Raw genomic sequence first — 22,902 nt, forward strand, 5'->3', positions numbered from 1 at the left:
CCTTTTCGGAGAATACCTTCTGTCTTTCTCAGAGAAGGCCTTAAACTCTTCTCGGAGAAGACCTCCAGTTCATCTCTGAGAAGGCCTCCAGTTATTTTTTGAAAAGACTTCTCGGACAAAAAAAAAAAATGCTGGAAAAGGTCCTGAACTTTTCTAGGAGAAGTCTTTTGGATCTTCTCGTCTTTGCGAAGACCTGATCCTCTATAGGAAGACTTTCTGGCCTTCTATGAGATGACTTTCTTGAGAAGAAATCCTCGAGCTCTTCTCTTATGAAGACCTCCTCGAGCTTTGCTGTGAGGAAATTTGTTAAAATTGCGCTACTAGCGGGACTTCTTGACTCTTTTATGACGAAGACCTCATCGATCTCGTCTCAATTAAGAAATCCTGCTCGAATTCCTCTCTGAAAAATACCTCCTGGATCTCTTCTTCTTCTACTCTCTGATGAAGATCTCCTCCAGCTCTTCTCGGAGAAGAAGATCTTCCGTTCTGCAATTAGTAGAGCTCTTCAAGCTCTTCCATGAAGAACACCTCTTCGAGCTTTGCTATGAGAAAATTTGCTCAAGCTGTCCTATGAGAGGAACTACTCGACTCTTTCATGACGAAGATCTCCTCGAACTCTTTTCAAGGAAGAAATGCTGCTCAAACTTCTCTCTGAAAAAATACCTCCTGGATCTCTTTGGTGAAAATAAGACCTTCTGGTTTTCTTCTCTGATGAAGATCTCTTCCAGCTCTTCTCTGGTGAAGATCGATACCTGCTCGAACTCCTCTCTGAAAAAAAAAATCCTGGATCTCTTTGGTGAAAAGAAGACCTTCTGCTCTTCTTCTCTTCTCTGATGAAGATCTCTTCTAGCTCTTCTCTGGTGAAGATATCGTTTATCTCTTCCCTGTGTCAGATCTTCTCGATTTCATATCTCAGGCTGTCCCGTGTGAGGAACTCCTCGAGCTCTTCTATTAGAAGACCTTCAAGTCTTGTATGGAAAGACCCCAAATCCTCTATGGAAAGACTTTCTTCTCCAAGAAGATATTCAGATCTACTTGGAAGGGACCTGCTAATCTTCTTTGCCGAAGCTTTTGCTTTGTTCTGAGAAGATGCCTATTTTCTCTGAGAAAAAATCTTTTTCGAGGTCTTCCCTAAGCTTTTCCCTCTAGCTTTTCTTTCCTCTTTCGAATGAGAAGAGCTGACCTTCTATAAAAAAACTCGTATTGTCTTCTATGGAGAACACCTTGATCTGTTCCATAAGGGAGACTTCCAGTGTTGTTTTGGTATGACAACGATTTATCCAATTTTGGTACTTATCTTTGTCTCCCTCTCTCCAAACACTACGAATATGTCCTACATGGTCTCCAAACAACATCGCGCTAACTAACCAGCCATAAATGTTCGCTTAACACCCCCCGAGGGGAAACTAATAGATGGCTGGTTGGCACTGACAAGAAACGAATGAAAAAAAATAGTTTGCCATTGAATTCCACATCACATCCAGATGTTTTTTGTTCGATGTCTCTTCCAGTTTTTCTATTTTGTTTTTGTTCTGCATCCATGGCGCTGCACATCGTTGGCGGATATGCAAAGTGCCGGAGCGAATCTAACAATGCCACGTTTCAATTGATTTGTAAAATGTTAGACAACGATTTGGCGTTTTTTTGTTGTTGTTGTTTTTGGAAATTGTGAGATTTTTTTTTTTTCGTTGCTTGTGTGGCGTTGAAATAGAAGTGTCATGTTCTGGGGGGGGGAGGATATGCATTTCGATGAATATTTAAGTGAGCCAAGGCAAAGAAAAAAATGAGTGAAATCATTTTGAACTTTGTGATTTGGATTTTTTTCTCCGTTTTTTTTTTTTTTTTGGTTCGGAAGAAGAAAAGAAAATTGTTTCAAAGTTGGGAGCAGAATAATTCTGTTGTCAAATTTCGATATTGTAATTATACCTTTTGGTATTGCTCAGGTTTTCGGGTACTTTTCAAAGATGGATTCCAATTTACATTTTAAATGATATTTTCCGAAGGAGTTCATAAGAGTTAAGGCTTTCCAAGCCAGCACAGGTAGTTGGACATTCCTATTTCTTTCTTTCATTTTAATACCTGAATGGATCTCTCTTTAATTTCAGAAGACCATAAAAGTCAGCTGTAGAATTCTTTGATGGAAGGGAGTTTTTTGTCTTAGAAACCTTCATCGATTTCATGACCCTGTCATGTCAATATCTCAGAAAATTGTCACAAAATTATTTTTTATACCCTCCACCATACTATGGAGGGTATATTAACTTTGTCATTCCGTTTGTAACTCCTCGAAATACTGATGTCGGAACCCACAAAGTATATATATTCTTGATCAGCGTAAAATACTAAGTCGATTTAGCGATGTCTCTCAGTTTGTCTGTCTATCTGTCTTTCTGTCCGTCTGTCTGTCTGTCCGTCTGCCTGTTGTAATCACGCTATCTTTCGAACGAATTTAGATAAAAGGCTTAACTTTTGCACAGATGTTTATTTTTCCACTAGGCAGGTTGAGTTCGTAAATGGGCCATGTAGGTCCACGTTTTCATATAGCCCCCATATAACGGTACCTCCCGATATTCAGTATTTTGATGATTTTTAGCGACATTATTCACCAGAATTGTTTCAAATTTGGTATTTGAAGTTCGAAATGGATACTACAGCCTAAGAGAAAAAATTGTCTGTGCAAGTCCACGTCTTCGTATAGCCTCCGCATAACGGTACCGCCCAATATTCGGTATTTTGATGATTTTATCGACATTATTCACCGGCATTTTTTCGAATTTGGTATTTGAAGTTCGTAATAGGAACTACAGCCTGTGACAGAAAATTAATTTTGCTAGTCCAGGTCTTCGTATAGGCCCAATATATCAGTACTTCCCTATATTCGGTATTTGGACGATTTTAGGTACAATAACGACCGAAATTGTTTGAGATGTCGTATTTGAAGTTCGAAATGGATGCCCCCATATAACTGTACCTCACAATATTCGGTATTTTGATGATTTTAGCGTCATTGTTAACCGGAATTCTTTCAAATTTGGTATTTAAAGTTCGTAAAGGATGGTACAGCATATGCCAGAAAATTGTCTATGCAGGTCCAGGTCTTCGCACAGCTCCGATATAACGGTACCTCCCTATATTCGGTATTTTAATGATTTTACGACATTATTCACCGGAATTGTTTCAAATTTGGTATTTGAAGTTCGTAATAGACGCTACAGCCTATGAAAAAAAATTGTCTGTGCAGATCCACGTCTTCGTATAGCCCCCGTATAGCAGTACCTCCCAATATTCGGTATTTTTATGATTTTAGCGTCATTATTCACCGGAATTGTTTCCAATTACGTATTTAGAGTTCGCAATGGGATCTACAGTCTGTGACAGAAAATTGTCTATGCAGGTCCAGGTCTTCGTATAGCCCCCATATATCAGTACCTCCCAATATTCGGTATTTTGATGATTTTATCGGCATCGTTCACCTGAATTGTTTCAAATTTGGTATTTGAAGTTCGTAATGGGAACTACAGTCTATGACAGAAAATTGTCTGTGCAGGTCCACGACTTCGTATAGCCCCCATATAACGGTACCACCCGATATTCGGTATTTTGATGATTTTATCGACATTATTCACCAGAATTGTTTCAAAATTTGGTATTTGAAGTTCGTAATAGATGCTAGAGCCTATGACAGAAAATTGTCTGTGCAGGTCCACGTCTTCGTATAGCCCCCATATAAGGTTACCTCCCGATATTCGGTATTTTGATGATTTTAGCGACATTATTCACCGGATTTTTTTCAAATTTGGTATTTGAAGTTCGTAATGGATTCTACAGCATATGACAAAAAATTTTGTATGCAGGTCCACGTCTTCGTATAGCCCCCATATAACGATACGATATTGGTAATTTTAGCGATATTGGTGATTTTAGCGTCGTTATTCACAGAACATGTTTCACATTTGGTATTTGAAGTTGGTAATGGATGCTAGAGCCTGTGACAGAAAATTGCCTGAGCAGGTCCACGTCTTCATATAGCCCCCATATAACGGTACCGCCCAATATTCGGTATTTTGATGATTTTTAGCGTCATTATTCACCAGAATTGTTTCAAAATTTGGTATTTGAAGTTCGAAATGGATACTACAGCCTAAGACAGAAAATTATCTATGCAGTTCTCCGTCTTCGTATAGCCCCCATATAACGGTACCGCCCGATATTCGGTATTTTGATGATTTTAGCGACATTATTCACCGGAATTGTTTCAACTTTGGTATTTGAAGTTCGTAATAGATGTTAGAGCCTATGCCAGAAAATTGTCTGTGCAAGTCCAGGTCTTCGCACAGCTCCGATATAATGATACCTCCCGATATTCGGTATTTTGATGATTTTAGCGTCATTATTCACCGGAATTGTTTCAAATTACGTATTTAGAGTTCGTAATGGATACTACCACCTAAGACAGAAAATTGTCTTTGCAGGTCCAGATCTTCGTATAGCTCCGATATAAGGTTCCCCCCCCCCTATATACGATATTTTGATGATTTTAGCTACATTATTCACCGTTTATTTCTAATTTCGAATTTGAATATGGTAGTGGCTAATGACAAACAATGGCTCTGTAGGCTCACGTCGTATAGAACCCAATATAAGGGCTATATTCGGGATTCTTAAAATTTTAACAGAATTTTTTAAGAATTTTATTTTTTGAAAATTTCCAAATTCGTTCCAAATGGTGGAGGGTATTCAAAGGTCGGTCCGACCGAACTTATTGCTTTTTAACCTGTTTTTTTTTTTTTTTTTTTGTGGAATAAGAAAAGAAAATTATTTCATATTTGGGGATAGAATAGATTAGTTGGAGATATTTTGATATTTTGATATTTTATTTATAACTGCTGCTATAGCTTCAGTTACCGGGTACTTCAAAAATATGGATTCCAAAAAAAGATGTTTTGAATGATATTTTCCGAACGAGTTAATAGGAGTCAAGGTTTTTGATACCAGCACAGGTCTTTATACATACCTATAGATTTTTATTGCAATCCCTGAATGAAGCTCTCTTTAATTTTAGAAGACCGCTAAAGTCAGCCACAGAATTCTTTTAAGGAAGCTAATTTTTTTTAGCTTAGAAATTTTCATCGACTTCATATCCCTGAATGTTCGAATGTCAGAATATTTTAACCAGATTTCCTATTTTTATTTTTTTTTATTTATTTATTTATTTTTATTTTTTTTAAATTATTTTTTTGACATTCCCGACCCCAACAACCCACATCCATCCAAAATCATTTCCAAAACTAATTAAATTTTTCTTTGATCTCCAAGACTTTAAACCACAAAAAAATGCCAAGTTTTGAAATGTCATGTCTTTAAATGCTTTCGCAATAGTTACGAAAAAATACCAACACAATGCCAACAAACTGTCTACACACATACCTACATATGTATACATGCATGTATGAGTATATTCTCCGAAATTTGTCATGTCATCTGTTATAAATTACCCTGGATTTGTGCAGCAACTACAAAATTAAATCAATTAAAAAAACATATTTTTCTGTGTTTAATTTTAACAAATTGTTTTAATAAATATTTCACACATTTAATTGTTAAAAATTACAGCTGTAAACACCAACAAAAAGTGACTAATTTGTTCAAGTTTACGACAGCTTTGACACCGCCCGAGATCAAATAAAATTGTTAATAAGTTAAATAAAGTTTAGCTTCGAATAACTTTTATGGCCGAAGAAGAATCAAAACAATTTATGCGTTTTTGGCCAAACAACATACATAGTTGCGACAAGGGAGGAGCAGGAGGTGAAAGGGTGTTACTATAGGGAATGAAAAATTAATATTTGAAAGAAAATACATCCCTGGATACTTTGAAATATAAGAAGACTTCCTTCTTTGTCTTAAGGTACTCTATAAGAAGACCTTGAGGTCTTCTATAAGAAGGCCTTGAGGTGTTCTATAAGAAGTCTTTGAGGTCTTCTATAAGAAGTCTTTGAGGTCTTCTATAAGAAGGCCTTGTGGTCTTCTATAAGAAGGCCTTGCGGTCTTCTATAAGAAGGCCTTGAGGTCTTCTATAAGAAGGCCTTGAGGTCTTCTATAAAAAGGCCTTGAGGTCTTCTATAAGAAGGCCTTGAGGTCTTCTTTAAGAAGGCCTTGAGGTCTTCTATAAGAAGGCCTTGAGGTCTTCTTTAAGAAGGCCTTGAGGTCTTCTTTAAGAAGGCCTTGAGGTCTTCTATAAGAAGGCCTTGAGGTCTTCTATAAGAAGGCCTTGAGGTCTTCTTTAAGAAGGCCTTGAGGTCTTCTTTAAGAAGGCCTTGAGGTCTTCTATAAGAAGGCCTTGAGGTCTTCTTTAAGAAGGCCTTGAGGTCTTCTTTAAGAAGGCCTTGAGGTCTTCTATAAGAAGGCTTTGAGGTCTTCTTTAAGAAGGCCTTGAGGTCTTCTTTAAGAAGGCCTTGAGGTTTTCTATAAGAAGGCCTTGAGGTCTTCTATAAGAAGGCCTTGAGGTCTTCTATAAGAAGGCCTTGAGGTCTTCTATAAGAAGGCCTTGAGGTCTTCTATAAGAAGACCTTGAGGTCTTCTATAAGAAGACCTTCTTCTGGTCTTCTATGAGAAGACCTTCTTCTGGTCTTCCATAAGAAGACCTTCTTCTGGTCTTTTATGGGAAAACATTCTTCTGGTCTTCTATGAGAAGACCTTCCTCTGGTCTTCTATGAGAAGACCTTCTGGTCTTCTATAAGAAGACCTTCTGGTCTTCTATAAGAAGACCTTCTGGTCCTCTATAAGAAGACCTTCTGGTCTTCTATGAGAAGACCTTCTAGTCTTCTATGCGAAGACCTTCTGGCCTTCTATGAGAAGACCTTCTGGTCTTCTATGGGAACAAGACCTTCTGGTCTTCTATGAGAAGAAGGCCATGAGATCTTCTATGGGAAGAAGACCTTCTGGTCTTCTATGAGAAAAAGACCTTCTGGTCTCTTCTATGAGAAGAAGACCTTCTGGTCTCTTCTATGAGAAGAAGACCTTCTGCTCTCTTCTATGAGAAGAAGACCTTCAGCTCTTCTATGAGAAGAAGACCTTCTGATCTCTTCTATGAGAAGAAGACCTTCTGATCTCTTCTATGAGAAGAAGACCTTCTGGGCTTCTATGGGAAGAAGGCCTTCTGGTCTTCTATGAGATGACCTTCTAGTTTTCTATGAGAAGACCTTCCTCTGGTCTTCTGTGAGAAGACTTTTTAGCCTTCTTTCAGAAGACCTTCTGGTCTTCTATTAGAAGACCTTCTGCTCTTCTATGAGAAGAAGACATTCTGCTATTCTATGAGAAGAAGACCTTCTGGTCTTTTATGAGAAGAAGACCTTCTCGTCTTCTATGAGAAGTAGACCTTCTCGTCTTCTATGAGAAAAAGACCTTCTGGTCTTCTATGGGAAGAAGACCTTCTGGTCTTCTATGAGAAGGCCTTGAGGTCTTCTATGAGAAGAAGACCTTCTGGTCTTCTATGGGAAGAAGACCTTCTGGTCTTCTATGGGAAGAAGACCTTCTGGTCTTCTATGGGAAGAAGACCTTCTGGTCTTCTATGAGAAGAAGACCTTCTGGTCTATTCTAGGAGAAGAAGACCTTCTGGTCTCTTCTATGAGAAGAAGATCTTGCTCTGGTCTTCTACAAAAAAAAAATTCGCGTAAAAAACGCTCTAAAAATATACTTCTGCAAAATTCACATCTAAGCCTCTGAAAGTCCTTTAAAATATTTTAAGAAATTTATATCCAAGGCTCAGGAAATCTATTCAAAAATCCACTAGAACGGCTCTGTAGGACCCTCGCAGTCTCTAATAGTCCCATAGGTGTATTTAAAAAATCTCTCTTTAGGGGTCTATAAGATCTTCGGAAGATATTGTAAAAGAAATCATAAATTTGTACTCCTTCCTGTTTAGGGCTCCGAAAAGCCTTCAAGAATGCCCCAAAAAGTTGGCGTTTACTGCCCTTAAAGTCCTTCAGAAACTATTTGTAAGAAACTCTATTAGACCTTAAAAATTATTATTAAAAATCCCTGGGACCTCTGCTAGTCCTTGAAGGGATATTCCTTAAAATTCACACTTGTAGCCCCAAAAAGTTCTAATTTACTGATCTTAAAGTTCCTCATAAACTATTTGAAACAAAATCCATTAGACCCTTTTAGTCCTTTAAAGGATATTCTTTATAATTCACATTTGTAGCCTAATTTTCCTCTATCCATACAAGCTCCTCCGCTATCCTGTCTCAAAATTTCTCAATTGTACCAAAATCTTTCATTCCAAAATATTCTGTTCTCCAAAAAATTTTCTTTTGGCTTTTACCTTCCACACCAAATGTTGTCAACACCACCATCAACCGGCAACAACAACAACATTGTTGTTGTTCTCAAGAGTGAAACATAAAGCTGCAAAATTAGAATTCAACAGTTTTTTGTTGCTGTTATTGTTGCTCGACATCGTTGTTGTTGTTGTTATTGTTCATGAAGTTTATGACATAACTTCTGTTTATAACATCATAAAGTTCAGTTGTGTGCAGCAGCCATATCAGAATGCCAACAACAACAACAAACAGTAGTCACCAAAACAAGGCTATGCTGACAAACTGCAACAATCATATCAGGCAATGGAGCCCAACTTCCATAACGTCATCATCAGCAACAACAACAACAATCTATCGTTTTTAGTGGCATCCTTGCATTAGTGGCAGAACTTAGACTACGGCAATGAATGGATTTGCTTCTGTCTATTCGTCGGTCTCTCTGTCTGTCTGCCTGTCTATCTCCCTGTCATTCTTAGCTGTAAATGAAGGTGTTTAGATTGGAGAAATATTCCGAAAAACTGCAGTAACTTCAAAGATTTACAACCTCAATCTCAACAAGGCATCAACATGTTGTCGAAGGGTGTGTGTAACTTCTCGTGTGTGTGTGTCTGTGTGAATGCACATCCTTGTGCCTGAACGGGTTTTTATGGCATTGCATGGATTTTGTGTCATTCGCCAGACAAGTTAGCTGCTAGAAATTGTCAATAGAAACTTTAAACTTTGCCTGGCCTGACTTTTGAGAGAGAGATCTAAAGTTTGTTGCAGGGCTTTTATTGATTTAAGATGGAGTTAGGAGTTAAGTCAATCAGGTGGCCGTAAAGAAGACAAATAAATGTCGGTATTTGTGTTGATGTGATGGCATAAGGCGGATACATGTTGTCGGTACGTATACGTTCAGGTGTGCAGGACACCTTAAATTCCTTGAAACACTTCTCAGCTATGCAATTTTATTAAAGGTGGGCCCTTAAAAAATATGAAAAAAAAAAATAAACCATCCAATTTTGATGGATTTTTATACCCTCCACCATACTATGGAGGGTATATTAAGTTTGTCATTCCGTTTGTAACTCCTCGAAATACTCATGTCGGACCCACGAAAGTACATATATTCTTGATCAGCGTAAAATTCTAAGGCGATTTAGCGATGTCCATCTGTCTGTCCGGCAGTTTGTCTGTCCGACTGTCTGTCTGTTGTAATCACGCTATCTTTCGAACGAATTTAGATAGAACGCTAAAATTTTGCACACATGTTTATTTTTCCAGTAGACAGGTTGAGTTCTCAAATGGACCATGTAGGTCTACGTTTTCATATAGCCCCCATATAACGGTACCTCCCGATATTCGGTATTTTGATGATTTCAGCAACATTATTCAACGGAATTGTTTCAAATTTCGTATTTAAAGTTCGCAATGGATGCTACAGCCTATGACAGAAAATTATCTATGCAGGTCTCCGTCTTCGTATAGCCCCTATATAAAGGTAGCTCCCGATATTCGGTATTTTGATGATTTTAGCGACATTATTAACCGGAATTGTTTCAAATTTGGTATTTAAAGTTCCTAATAGGTACTATAGTCTGTGACTGAAAATCGTCTATGTAGGTCCAGGAATTCGTATAGCCCTCATATAGCAGTACCCCCAATATTCGGTATTTTGATGATTTTAGCGTCATTCTTCAACGGAATTATTTCAAATTTGGTATTTGAAGTTCTTAATAGATGCTACAGCCTATGGCAGAAAATTGTCTGTGCAGGTCCACGTCTTCGTATAGCCCCCCTACAACGGTACCTCCCAATATTCGGTCTTTTGATGATTTTAGGGACATTATCCAACAGAATTGTTTCAAATTACGTATTTAGAGTTCGTAATGGATGCTACAGCCTATGACAGAAAATTGTCTGTGCAGGTCCACGTCTTCGTATAGCCCCCATACATCAGTACCTCCCTAAATTCGGTATTTTGATGATTTTAGCGACATTCTTCAACGGATTTGTTTCAAATTTGATATTTGAAGTTCGAAACGGACACTACAGCTTAAGACAGAAAATTGTCTGTCCACGTCTTCGTATAGCCCCCATATAACGGTACCTCCAGATATTCAGTATTTTAATGATTTCAACGTCATCATCCACCGGAATGGTTTCAAATTTGGTATTTGAAGTTCGTAATAGATACTACAGCTAATGACAGAAAATTATCTCTGCTGGTCCAGGTCTTCGTATAGGCCCCATACATCAGTACCTCCCAATATTCGGTATTTTGATGATTTTATCTACATTATTAACCGGAATTGTTTCAAATTACGTATTTAGAGTTCATAATGGACACTACCACCTAAGACAGAAAATTGTCGATGCAGGTCCACGTCTTCGTATAGCACCCATGTAACGATACCTCCCAATATTCGGTATTTTGATGATTTCAGGGTCATTATTCACCGGAATTGTTTCAAATTTGGTATTTGAAGTTCGTAATAGATACTACAGCCTATGACAGAAAATTGTCTATGCAGGTTCCACGTCTTCGTATAACCCCCATACAACAATACCTCCCGATATTCGGTATTTTGATGATTTTAGCGTCGTTATTCACCGGAATTGTTTCAAATTTGATATTTGAAGTTCGAAACGGACACTACAGCCTAAGACAGAAAATTGTCTGTGCAGGTCCACGTCTTCGTATAGCCCCCATATAACGGTACCTCCAGATATTCTGTATTTTAATGATTTCAACGTCGTCATCCACCGGAATGGTTTCAAATTTGGTATTTGAAGTTCGTAATATATACTACAGCCTATGACAGAAAATTATCGCTGCTGGTCCAGGTCTTCGTATAGGCCCCACATATCAGTACCTCCCTATATTCGGTATTTTGATGATTTTATCTATATTATTAACCGGAATTGTTTCAAATTACGTATTTAGAGTTCATAATGGATACCACCACCTAAGACAGAAAATTGTCGATGCAGGTCCACGTCTTCGTATAGCACCCATGTAACGATACCTCCCAATATTCGGTATTTTGATGATTTCAGGGTCGTTATTCACCGGAATTGTTTCAAATTTGGTATTTGAAGTTCGAAATGGATACTACAGTCTGTGGCAGAAAATTGTCTGTGCAGGTCCACGTCTTCGTATAGCCCCCATATAACGGTACCCCTGCGATAATCGGTATATTGATGATTTTAGCGTCATTATTCAACGGAATTGTTTCGAATTTGGTATTTGAAGTTCGTAATGAATGCTACAGTCTGTGACAGAAAATTGTCCATGCTGGTCCAGGTCTTCGTATGGCCCCCATATAACGGTACCACCCAATATTCGGTATTTTAATGATTTTATCGACATTATTCATCGGAATTGTTTCGAATTTGGTATTTGAAGTTCGAAATGGATACTACAGCCTAAGACAGAAAATTGCCTGTGCAGGTCCACGTCTTCGTATAGCCCCCATATAACAGTATCCTCCCAATATTCGGTATTTTGATGATTTTAGCGTCTTTATTCACCGGAATTATTTCAAATTACGTATTTAGAGTTCGTAAAGGAAACTACAGCCTGTGTCAGAAAATTGCCTATGCTGGTCCAAGTCTTCGTATAGCCCCCATATAACGGTACCTCCCGATGTTCGGTATTTTTACGATTTTAGGTACAATACCCAACGAAATTGTTTGAGATGTCGTATTTGAAGTTCGTAATAGATGCTAAAGCCTGTAATAGAAAATTGCCTATGCTGGTCCAGGTCTTAGCACAGCTCCGATATAACGGTACCTCCCTATATCCGATATTTTGATTATTTTAGCTACATTATTCACCGTTTATTTAAAGTTTCGAATTTAAATATGGTTATGACAAACAATGCCTATGTAGGTCCATGTCGTATAGACACCGACATAACGGATTTATATTTTTAAAAATTTTACAGAATTTTTAAGGATTTTATTTTTATTTATTTATTTATTTATTTATTTATTTATTTTTTTTTTTTTTTTGAAAATTTCCAAATTCATTTCAAATGGTGGAGGGTGTTCAAAGTTCGGCCCGGCTGAACTTAGTGCTTTTTAACTTGTTATTTTTTGCAATAAAATATTGAAATCTTCTCCACACCAACCAGCCCCATCAACAACAACCACATCCTTTATACCCCATATCACCAGTTACCAGCTATGATCCTCTTTTGTTCCTCCGCATTGTTTTAACAAAAGCATGAGGTTGGCAAAAATGCATTGCATTGTAATTGCTTGGCCATTGTAAGACAATGAATTAACGGCGAACAACAACAACGGCGGCGAAGAGAATAAAAAATTAATTCTTTGCAATTTATATAAAAATGGGGTTTTTCTCCCTTTTTTGGAGGGGGATTCAGTACTCAGAGCATATTGCCCGTTTTTTTGGTTTGGGGGGTATGGGGTAAGCAACCAATAAAAACCAAAACTCAAATAAAAGAATGCAATTTTACAGCTTTTCTGTGATTAAATTTAGCAACGTAAAATATTGTTGAACATTTGCTTTTAATTCTTTGTTTGCCAGAGATAAATAGCCGTGGGGGAATAATTCGGTTGGTTATCCATGGAGATTGCTAAGGGAAAAAACATGTGTGGTTTCAGGATGACTATGTGAAAATAGAATTTGATATTCCCAATGATTAAATGGACAATGAACTTTAAGGATAAGGAGAATTATTTTTCTAACGAAAGGGGGATAAAAAAAAATTTAATAAATATTAAACTATCACTCAAAAGGGACATGAAGGCGTATACATAATATACATACAGTATACGCCCCTATGTTCGAAAAATTACTATGTTCGAAAATTTATTTCATATTTTGCTTCACAAAAAAATATTCTTCTACGGTGGTGAAAGTGCTCTGAAAATTAAGGATTGGGAATTTTTAATTTTTTTTTAAATTCGTTTAAAGATCTAATCTGAAAAATTCCCAAAAAAATGTGTATGTCTATCAGTTCAACCTTAAAATATTCATTAAAAGTCTCAGATTAGATTTTAGTGCTTGAAAAAAATATTTAAAAAAAAAACCAAAAATACTCTTAAAAAACCAGGTGAATAACATTACTGAGCCTACCAAAACGCTCACAAGAAATCCCGGTTTGTGACTTTATTTGTCCTTCAAGGATATTTTTTAAAATTATTCTGGAACAAGTTAAAAATCAGCAAGTTCAGCCGGGCCGAACCTTGAATACCCTCCACTATTTGGAACGAATTTGGAAATAAAATCCTTAAAAAATTCTGTTAAATTTTTAAAAATACCGAATATAGCCGTTATATTGGTGTCTATACGACGTGGACCCACACAGGCATTGTTTGTCATAAGTCATTTCCAAATTCAAATTCGGAACTTGAAATAAACGGTGAATAATGCAGCAAAAATCATCAAAATATCGTATATATCGGAGCTGTGCGAAGACCAGAACCAGCATAGACAATTTTCTGTCATAGGCTGTGGCATCCATTACGAATTTCACATACGACATTTCAAACAATTTCGGTGAGCATTGTATCTAAACTCGTCAAAATACCGAATATAGGCAGGTACTCGTATATGGGGGCTATCCGAAGACGTGAACCAGCAAAGACAATTCTCTGTCACAGGCTGTAGCATTCATTACGAACTTCATATACAAAATTTTAAACGATTCGGTTGAATAATGACGCTAAAATCATCAAAATACCGAATACTGGGAGGTACCGATGATGGTCCTTCGAAAAATATATATTCAAGAAATTCACGAATATTCTTAAAAATCCCAAATTTAGCGCTTTGAAATTCCTAAACAAAATACTGGTAATATATTCATGCTTACGGTTCCGCAAGTCCTTTAGAAAATATTCTTTAAAATATCTGCTGCGGAATATCCAAAATTCCTTAAAAAATATTTTGTTTTTTTTTTTAAATTCGCATTTTTGTCTCTAGAAATCCAAAAAAAATAATTTTTATCTGATAGCCATTCCTTAAAATCCATTTATGGCTCTGAAAGTCCTGCAGAAAGTTTTCCGTAAAATCTTAAAAAAAAACTTCAAAATAAGTTAAAAAAAATCGCATATATGACTCTGAAAATCTTTCAAGAAGTATTTTCAAACGTTCGCATTTATTGGTCTGACAGTTATTCCGAAAATCCTTTTTAAATGTCCACTTTTATGGCTCTGAAAATCCTGCAGAAAATGTTTCGAAAACTATTCAATGAAATCCACGTTTTTCGATTTCAAAGTCTCCCAAAAAGTTTTTTTTAAGTCGCTGGAATTTCTTCTTTAAAAGAAACTCCACGTTTGTGGGGTTCGAAAGTCCTCCAAAAATGATTTTTTAAGTCTCTTCAATTTCTTCAAAAATATTAAAAAACGTCTTTGTGTCTGGAAGTCATTTAAATCCGGGGTTTTGGCGCTGAAATATTTTTCCTACCAAACCAACTGTTTAGGCTCTGAAAAGTTTTCTATTTTTTTTTTTTTTTTGAAAAATTTAAATTTTTCTTAAAAAAATATCGTTTTTGGATCTAAAAAAAATAAAAATATTTTACAGTCCTTCAAAAATTAGTTATAAAAAAATAAGTCATAAACATCTTCGTCGCTGGAATTTCTTAAAAAATATTCCGAAAATTCTTTAAAAAAAACTCCACATTTTTGGGGTTTGAAAGTCCTCCAAAAATGATTTCTTTAAGTCTCTTCAATTCCTTCAAAAATATTAAAAAACGACATTATGTGTCATTCAAATCCGCGTTTTAGGCTCTGAAATATTTTTCCTAACAAGCCAAATCTTTAGGCCCTAAAAATTCTTCTTTTTTTAAAAAATTCAAATTTTTCTAAGAATAAAAAAGTCTTTTAAGATCTACAAACCTTTATTTTAAATAGGCCACGTTTAAAGATTTTATAGTCGTTCAAAAATAAGTTATACAAAAATTATTATTAGACCTTCAAAAAAAAAAAAAAAAACATCGTTTCTTGTCCTCATGAACCTAGGCTTGAAGTTTGAAAGTCTTTCAAAAAAATATGTAAAATCTACGATTAAGCCACTAAAAATACTTCAAACACAGCTTCAAATTTATTCTTAATATTTCCAACTAAAAAAATCTCTTAAAAATAACAATACCCAAAGAAAAAAACACGTTTAAAGCTCTGAAAGTCCTTTAAATAATTTACTTAAAACCCCTTCGTTTTAGGCTCTGATAAACTTTAAAAAGCATTTCTTAAAAAGTTCTCGTTTAAAACTTTTAGAGTTTTTTAAAAATTTCATTTACATTTCCTTGAAAAATTAGTCATAACATCTATCTACCTAAAGTCCTTCCAAGATATAAATAAAGAAACATCGTTTTTTGTCCTGATGTCCAGGTTTTTCCTTGTGAAAGTCCTTCAAAAAAATACTATTAAAAATCTACGTTAGAATTCGAACTTCCCCAAAAATGTATTCTTAAAAAAAAAATCCAACCAAAAAATCTCTTGAAAATAAACTGCAAAATAATCCAAGAAAGTCGGGTTTAAAGCTCTGAAAGTCCTTTAAAAGTTACATTTACATTACCTTCAAAAAATGTAGTCATTTACTTTCCATGTTTTAATAGTCCTTCTAAGAAATAAATAAAAAATCATCGTTTCTCGCCCTGATAGTCCTCCCAAAAATATTCTCTAATACACCCCATTGATTGCCCGGATGGTCCTTAAAAAATACCCTCATAAGATATCCCCATTTCTGTCCTCTGAGAGTGCACTGAAAATGTTCTTAAAAATCCTCTTTGTAACATTATCACCCCTTTACATTAAGGCGCCTAAAAGTATGCTTCATATTTTGTAATACCATCGAGAGAAAATGATGTGTGGAGAGAGACAAGTCATGTTTAACGTTGTGAAAATTCATATGAAAATACATTAAACTATGGAAACATCTGCTGTCACTAACAAACAAAAACAACAACAACAAAATAGAGTACATTACAACAACATCATCAACAACAACAGGCATACATACAAAGGGAGAGAGAGAGGCAGTTGAATGCCTGAAGCCTAACAAAAATACAATTGACCAGCCAAACAGCCAACAACAACAATTCCGTCCGCCTGACCACCCACCCACCAGCTGTGTCATTTGTAAAAATGCCATTGCCATGGTCAAAAACACAACAACAACATCATCAACACCAAACAAACCATTCAAACAAGATTGAGAGTGCTAGCATTTCTTTTCCTCTTTTTTTCTTCGGCCATGTTTAATGTCCATAACAACAAAAGCAGGAACATTATCATCGACAGCATCGGCATCAACGGCTATAGGGGAGAAAATCATCGAACAAAATATAAGGCAACGGATTTATTGTTGTCGTATATCAGCCGGCCGGCCGGCCAGCCAGCCAGTCAGCCAAACGATTGTCGTGTTGGTGGAAGAATTATGGCAGCGGGATAAAAAAAGAAGTGCCACAAAAAAAAGAAAGAATGAAAAATTATGGGAAAATAAGTAAAAATGCCAAAAAGGAGAATGGAACGCAGGAAGGGAATCGAACACAACAAGCAATAAACAGTGAATGATACAGGAAGTCTAGCACCAGAAACCCAACAATTGAAAGGGATATGAACGACAAGGACTTTGGCCACCAAGACTGGGTAATGCAACTCAAGGACATGGTTTAAAGGAAACGTATTATCTCCTCGAGCACAATGGATACTGAATTATTGACGATTTTCCCTGCAGTCTGAGTATGAAAAAAATGGTAGGAATGGTGGCGAAAAAATTGAAAACCAAAGGAATTCTAGAGGAAGGAAGACACGAGTTGAGCCACACCAACAAATTTGCTGTTCCTTCCAGACATTATAACTTATTCTCTGCATATAAATTCGCTGTAACGAAGTGCAGCAACAAGTGAGTAACTCATAAATTGGCCAAGTCAATATTTGACTGCCAAGAATAGAGAGTTCATTTTAAATTTACGACGGCACACACAAAAAGAAATCAAAAACCAGTTGACAATGTAAACAGCGGTCTGGCGAAGGACACGGAAAGAAAGTGGCAAGATGTTCTTTTTGCACCATTTACAGTTTACATACATAGTGGAATAAATTGGATGTTGAAAGATGAGAACTAGAAAGAAAATATAAGAAGCATTCTTAAGTGAAAGTAAAAACGAACACATTTTTTTTTAATGAAAAAGAAACAAAAAAATTTTAAATACTACCAACAAATGTGGGATTATAGGTCTAAAGGACCAAAATATTTCTTAAAAACGAATTTTTAATGTAAAGGACCTCCTAAAAATATTTCGAAAAATCCGAGATTCTTGTCTAAAGGACCTTGTAAAAATATTCCTTAAAAACGATTTTTTTAATCTAAAGGACCTCCCTAAAATATTCTAAAAAATCCATAAACTTCATAAAATCAAAATTTAAAATCATTAACTCAAAAGTATTCTTAAAATGTCGATGATTATTGGTCCGAAGTCCTTTTATGAAAAATCCACTTTTTTTGTCTTAAGGACTCCCAAAAAATAATGTTAAAAATCTTACTAATTTTGATATAAGATCCCTCAAAACATATTTCAAAAAAAATCCACGCTTAGAACTTTAAAGGACCTTCCAAAATATTTTTTGGACAAAAATTGAAAGTCCTTAAAAATTAAATATACAAATATTTTTAAGAGTAGATTCAAAAGTTGTTCTTAAAAATCTACGTTTGCTGATCCAAAAGAGCGATCAAAATAACCTTCAAATACTTTCAAGGAATTTTAAAATTTTTTTCTGCAAAAAATCCACGTTTGTAGGCCACGGACCTCTGCAAAAGGCCAAGGATCTTTCCTTCTGACATCTGATAAGGAACTTTGCAAAGTACCTTGGGCCCTTCCAAAATAATTCTTTACAAAATCCACGTTTCTTGGCCTAGGACCACTCCAAAGGACATAGGAATCTTACTAATTTTGATATAAGATCCCTCAAAATATATTTCAAAAAAAATCCACGCTTAGAACTCTAGAAGACCTTCCAAAATATTTGTTGGGAAAAAGGACTTTTATTAAATAAAATATACAAATTTTTTCAATAGCAGATTCAAAAGCTATTCTTAAAAATCCACGTTTGCTGATCCAAAAAGAGCGTTCTTAATAAAATTCAAAGACCTTCTAGGAATTTTAAAACTTTTTTCTTCACAAAATCCACGTTTGTTGGCCACGGCCCAAAAGACCAAGAATCTTTCCTTCTGACATCTGATAAGGACCTTTGAAGAATAATTCTTTACAAAATCCACGTTTGTTGGCATCTGACGTCTGATAAGGTCCTTGGCCACTTCCAAAATAGATCTTAAAAAATCCACGTTTTTTGGCCTAGGACCACTCCAAAGGACATAGGAATCTATCCAAAAAATTCTTTACAAAATCCACGTTTGTTGGCATCTGACAAGTGATAAGAACCTTTGCAAAGGACTTTGGACCCTTCCAAAATAAATCTTTAAAAAATCCACGTTTGTTGGCCTAGGGCCACTACAAAGGACCTATCCAAAAAAATTCTTTACAAAATCCACATTTGTGTGCCTAAGACCTCTCAAAAGGGACTAGAAATCATTCCAAAATATTTTTTTTTTAAATTCCACTTTTATTGGCCTAGACCCTAGGATCTTTCCAAAATAATTCTTCAAAATATCCACGTTTATTGGCCTAGGACCTCTCAAAAAACTGAGATCTTTCAAAAAAAATCTTTCAAAAATGCAAGTTATTGGACTAGTACCTCCCTAAAAGACCTAGGATCTTTCTTTCTAAAATAATTCTTTAACAAATCCACGTTGGATGATCTGTAGTTCCTTGGAAAAACGTCTTTGAAAAATAATCTTAAAAAATCCGCGTTTGCTTATCCAAAGGAGCATTCTAAAGGACTTTCACAATATTCTTTAAAATCCACATTTAATGGTCCTTCGGTCTTTTAGCATTTTATTCTTTAAAAAAAAATCCAGGTTTTTTAGTCTAAGACCTCTCCAAAGGACCTGGGATGTTTACAAACTGATTCTTTAAATAATCCAGATTTGTTGGCCTAAGACCATTTTAAAGGATCTAAGATTTTTAAAAAATTATTCTTTAAAAAAATCAGTCTTCAGTTCCTTGGAAAAAAGTTTTAAAAAAATTAAGTTTGTTGCTCTGAAGGATCTTTAATAGAATTCTAAAAAAATAAAAAAGGACTTTTAAAAATTATTTCTAAAAAAAAGACCTTATAAAGGTTAAAAAAAATATTTTGAAAATACAACCACGTTTGATGGTCTGCATGTCCTTGGTAGAAGGACCTTCAGTAGTTTAAAATCCACTTTTATAGCCTTTGAAATATTTTCTTAAAAAAATGTAAACGTCCTTAAAATATTTTTTTAATTTCCTCATTTAGTGCCCCTTATAGAACCTTCAAATGGTTTTCTTTGACAACCGACAGAATCTTCAAAAACATTGTTTTAAGATTCATCTTAAGAGTTCTTTATAGGACCTGAAAAATATTTTCCTAGTATAATCTACAGATCCTTTCAAAACTATTTTTTTATTCAAGTTTAGAGCCTTTAATGGGAACTTAAAATAATTTCTTAAAAAGTTTAAAATTAAACTTTATCTTAAAAAGGACCTTTAAAACACAGCATTTGTTGACATAAAGGACCTTCCGTCTGTTTTTTAATCTAAAATTAGACATTTTATATAGGACCTTTAAATGACCCCCCAAAAAAATTTCTTTAAAAATCAAGTTTGTAGTGGGCCCTCAAAAAAATAAAAAAAAAACATTATTTCAGTCCTGAAGGACTTAAAAAATCCACATATGGAACTCAGAAGGACCTTCATGTTTTTTTTTTTTTTGATTTTTTTTTAAATCCTCTGTTGTATATATAAAAATATCTTCCTTTAAAGGCATAAAAGACCTTAAAAAATATTGTGAAATATTTTCTTTATGATCTGTATGTGCTTTAAATATGTTACTAAAAAAATCCGAGTCGTTCTGTTAGACCTTTGAAATATATTTAAAAAAAATCCTTGAAAAAAATATTTTAAAAATCCACATATGGGGGCTATAAAGTCTTATAAAAATGTTCTTGAAAATTCTGTAATGGTTCCTTTGGTACTTCAACAAATATTCTTAAAGAAATCATCCTTCCTTGTGATTATTTAAAAACCATGTGCTTTTTCCACCTTTAATCCCTAGAGGACTTCCTTCCTCATTTTATCTCCTGTATGGCCAACCTATTTTCTCTCTTCTTTTTTTTTTTTTTTTTTTTTTTGTGGTCACTTGGTTTCTGCTATAAATTAGCGAAAATACATTGGCAAACTTCTTGATTAGCGTCACCGCACATTTTATTCCCACACTGACACTCTTCCTATCTCTCCTCACAGACGACATCACATGCCGTCAGGCCGATGTTCATTTCGTTGTCTTCCCGCTGCTTGCTCCTTGACATGACAAATTGTATTTGTGTTACCATAAATCTTGGCGAGAATTCCATGTCTGGACATATTATCCATTTGAGGTTTTAATTGAGTTACTTTGCCGGCCGGGAGGGCAGTTCCAAAGCGGAGAGAGGCAAAAACAGAGAATTTCTCATTTTGTCTTTCTTCCAGTGGTTGGAAATGAAAATTTGAAAAATGTTTAATTTTTGGTTTCTGAGTTCTGAGTTATTTTGTTGTTGTTATTTAGAGACGCTTGATTGGCCTTGTGCGAAAATTGTTGTTGTTAGTTTCAGTATCTGACTGTGTGGCTATGAAGAAGAAAAAAGTAAATAAAAACAGCCAGAAGATGAAGGAAAAATAACAATATAATGAAAATGTTGACCTAAATTCTGACGAGGAATGATGGCAAATAAAAAATAACCGAAAATTAGCTAAAAATACATTTGCCATTTTTTTTTCTGGTTTCATGATTATAATAAATTAGCCAAACGATTATATACAGCAAAGGATTTGACAAATGTTGTTTTGTTTAAAGTCAACACATGTATTAGTGTAAACAATAAAGAGGGAAGTGATGATAATCGAGAATGTTAAAAATTATTTTTGTGGGAGTTTTGGAATTTTAAGAATACTTTTTGGAGGTCCTATAATGCTCTATTCATGATTGTTTTGAATTGTTCTGGAAAGTCCTTTATATCAACAATCGTAATTTTTTTTTTAATACTTTAAAGGTCATTTAAAATAAGAAATGTGGTTGTTTTAAACTTCACATACATACATGATGGTGGATTTTTTTAACGAAATTATTTTAAGGAACCTTCACATCAATAATCGTGGATTTTCAAAGGACCTTCTCATCAAAAATCGTGGATTTTAAAAAAAATTTAAAGAAACGATAATCGTGGATTTGTAAAAAATGTTAAAAGGACATTTACATCAATAATCGTGGATTAAAAAAAATGTTTGAAGGACCTTTACATCAATAATCGTGGATTTTTAAAATAAATGTTGATAGGACCTTCACATTAATAATCGTGGATTTTAAAAAAAATGTTAAAATTTAAAAGTAAATGTTAAAAGGGCCTTTACATCAATAATCGTGGATTTTTTAAAACAATGTTAAAAGGACCTTTAAATCAATAATCGTGGATTTAAAAAAAAAATTAAAAGGACCTTTACATCAATAATCGTGGATTTTTAAAAAAAGTTAAAAGGACCTTTACATCAATAATCGTGAATTGAAAAAAAATGTTAAATGGACCTTTACATCAATAATCGTGGATTTTTTAAAAAAATGTTGAAAGGACCTTCACATCAATAATCGTGGATTTTTAAAAAAAATGTTAAATTTTAAAAGTAAATGTTAAAAGGGCCTTTACATCAATAATCGTGGATTTTTTAAAAAAATGTTAAAAGGACCTTTACATCAATAATCGTGGATTTTTTTAAAAAATGTTAAAAGGACCTTCACATCGATAATCGTGGATTTAAAAGAAATGTTAAAAGGACCTTTACATCAATACTCGTGGATTTTTTAAAAAAATGTTGAAAGGACCTTCACATCAATAATCGTGGATTTTTTAAAAAAATGTTGAAAGGACCTTCACATCAATAATCGTGGATTTTTAAAAAAAATGTTAAATTTTAAAAGTAAATGTTAAAAGGACCCTTACATCAATAATCGTGGATTTTTTAAAAAATGTTAAAAGGACCTTTACATCAATAATCGTGGATTTTTTAAAAAAATGTTGAAAGGACCTTCACATCAATAATCGTGCATTTTTTAAAAAATGTTAAAAGGACCTTCACATCAATAATCGTGAATTTTTAAAAAAAATGTTAAAAGGACCTTTACATCAATAATCGTGGATTTTTAAAAAATGTTAAAGGACCTTTACATCAATAATTGTGGATTGTTTTCAAATGACCTGCACATCAATAATCGTGGATTTTTAAAATAATTTCTCGAAGGACCTTCACATCAATAATCGTGATTTTTTTAAATAATTTCTCGAAGGACCTTCACATCAATAATCGTTATTTTTTTAAAATAATTTTTATAAGGACCTTCTAACCAGAAAATGTTCAAAGATCATCTAGCCTAAAAACGTGATTTTTTTAAAGAATTATGTAAGGAAATTTCAAAAAAAAGTATCGAGGAATTTTCACTACCAATAATAGTATGCTTT

The sequence above is a fragment of the Musca domestica genome, unplaced genomic scaffold, assembly GCF_030504385.1.
Source record: "Musca domestica strain aabys unplaced genomic scaffold, Musca_domestica.polishedcontigs.V.1.1 58, whole genome shotgun sequence".
Classification (NCBI taxonomy): Eukaryota; Metazoa; Arthropoda; class Insecta; order Diptera; family Muscidae; genus Musca; species Musca domestica.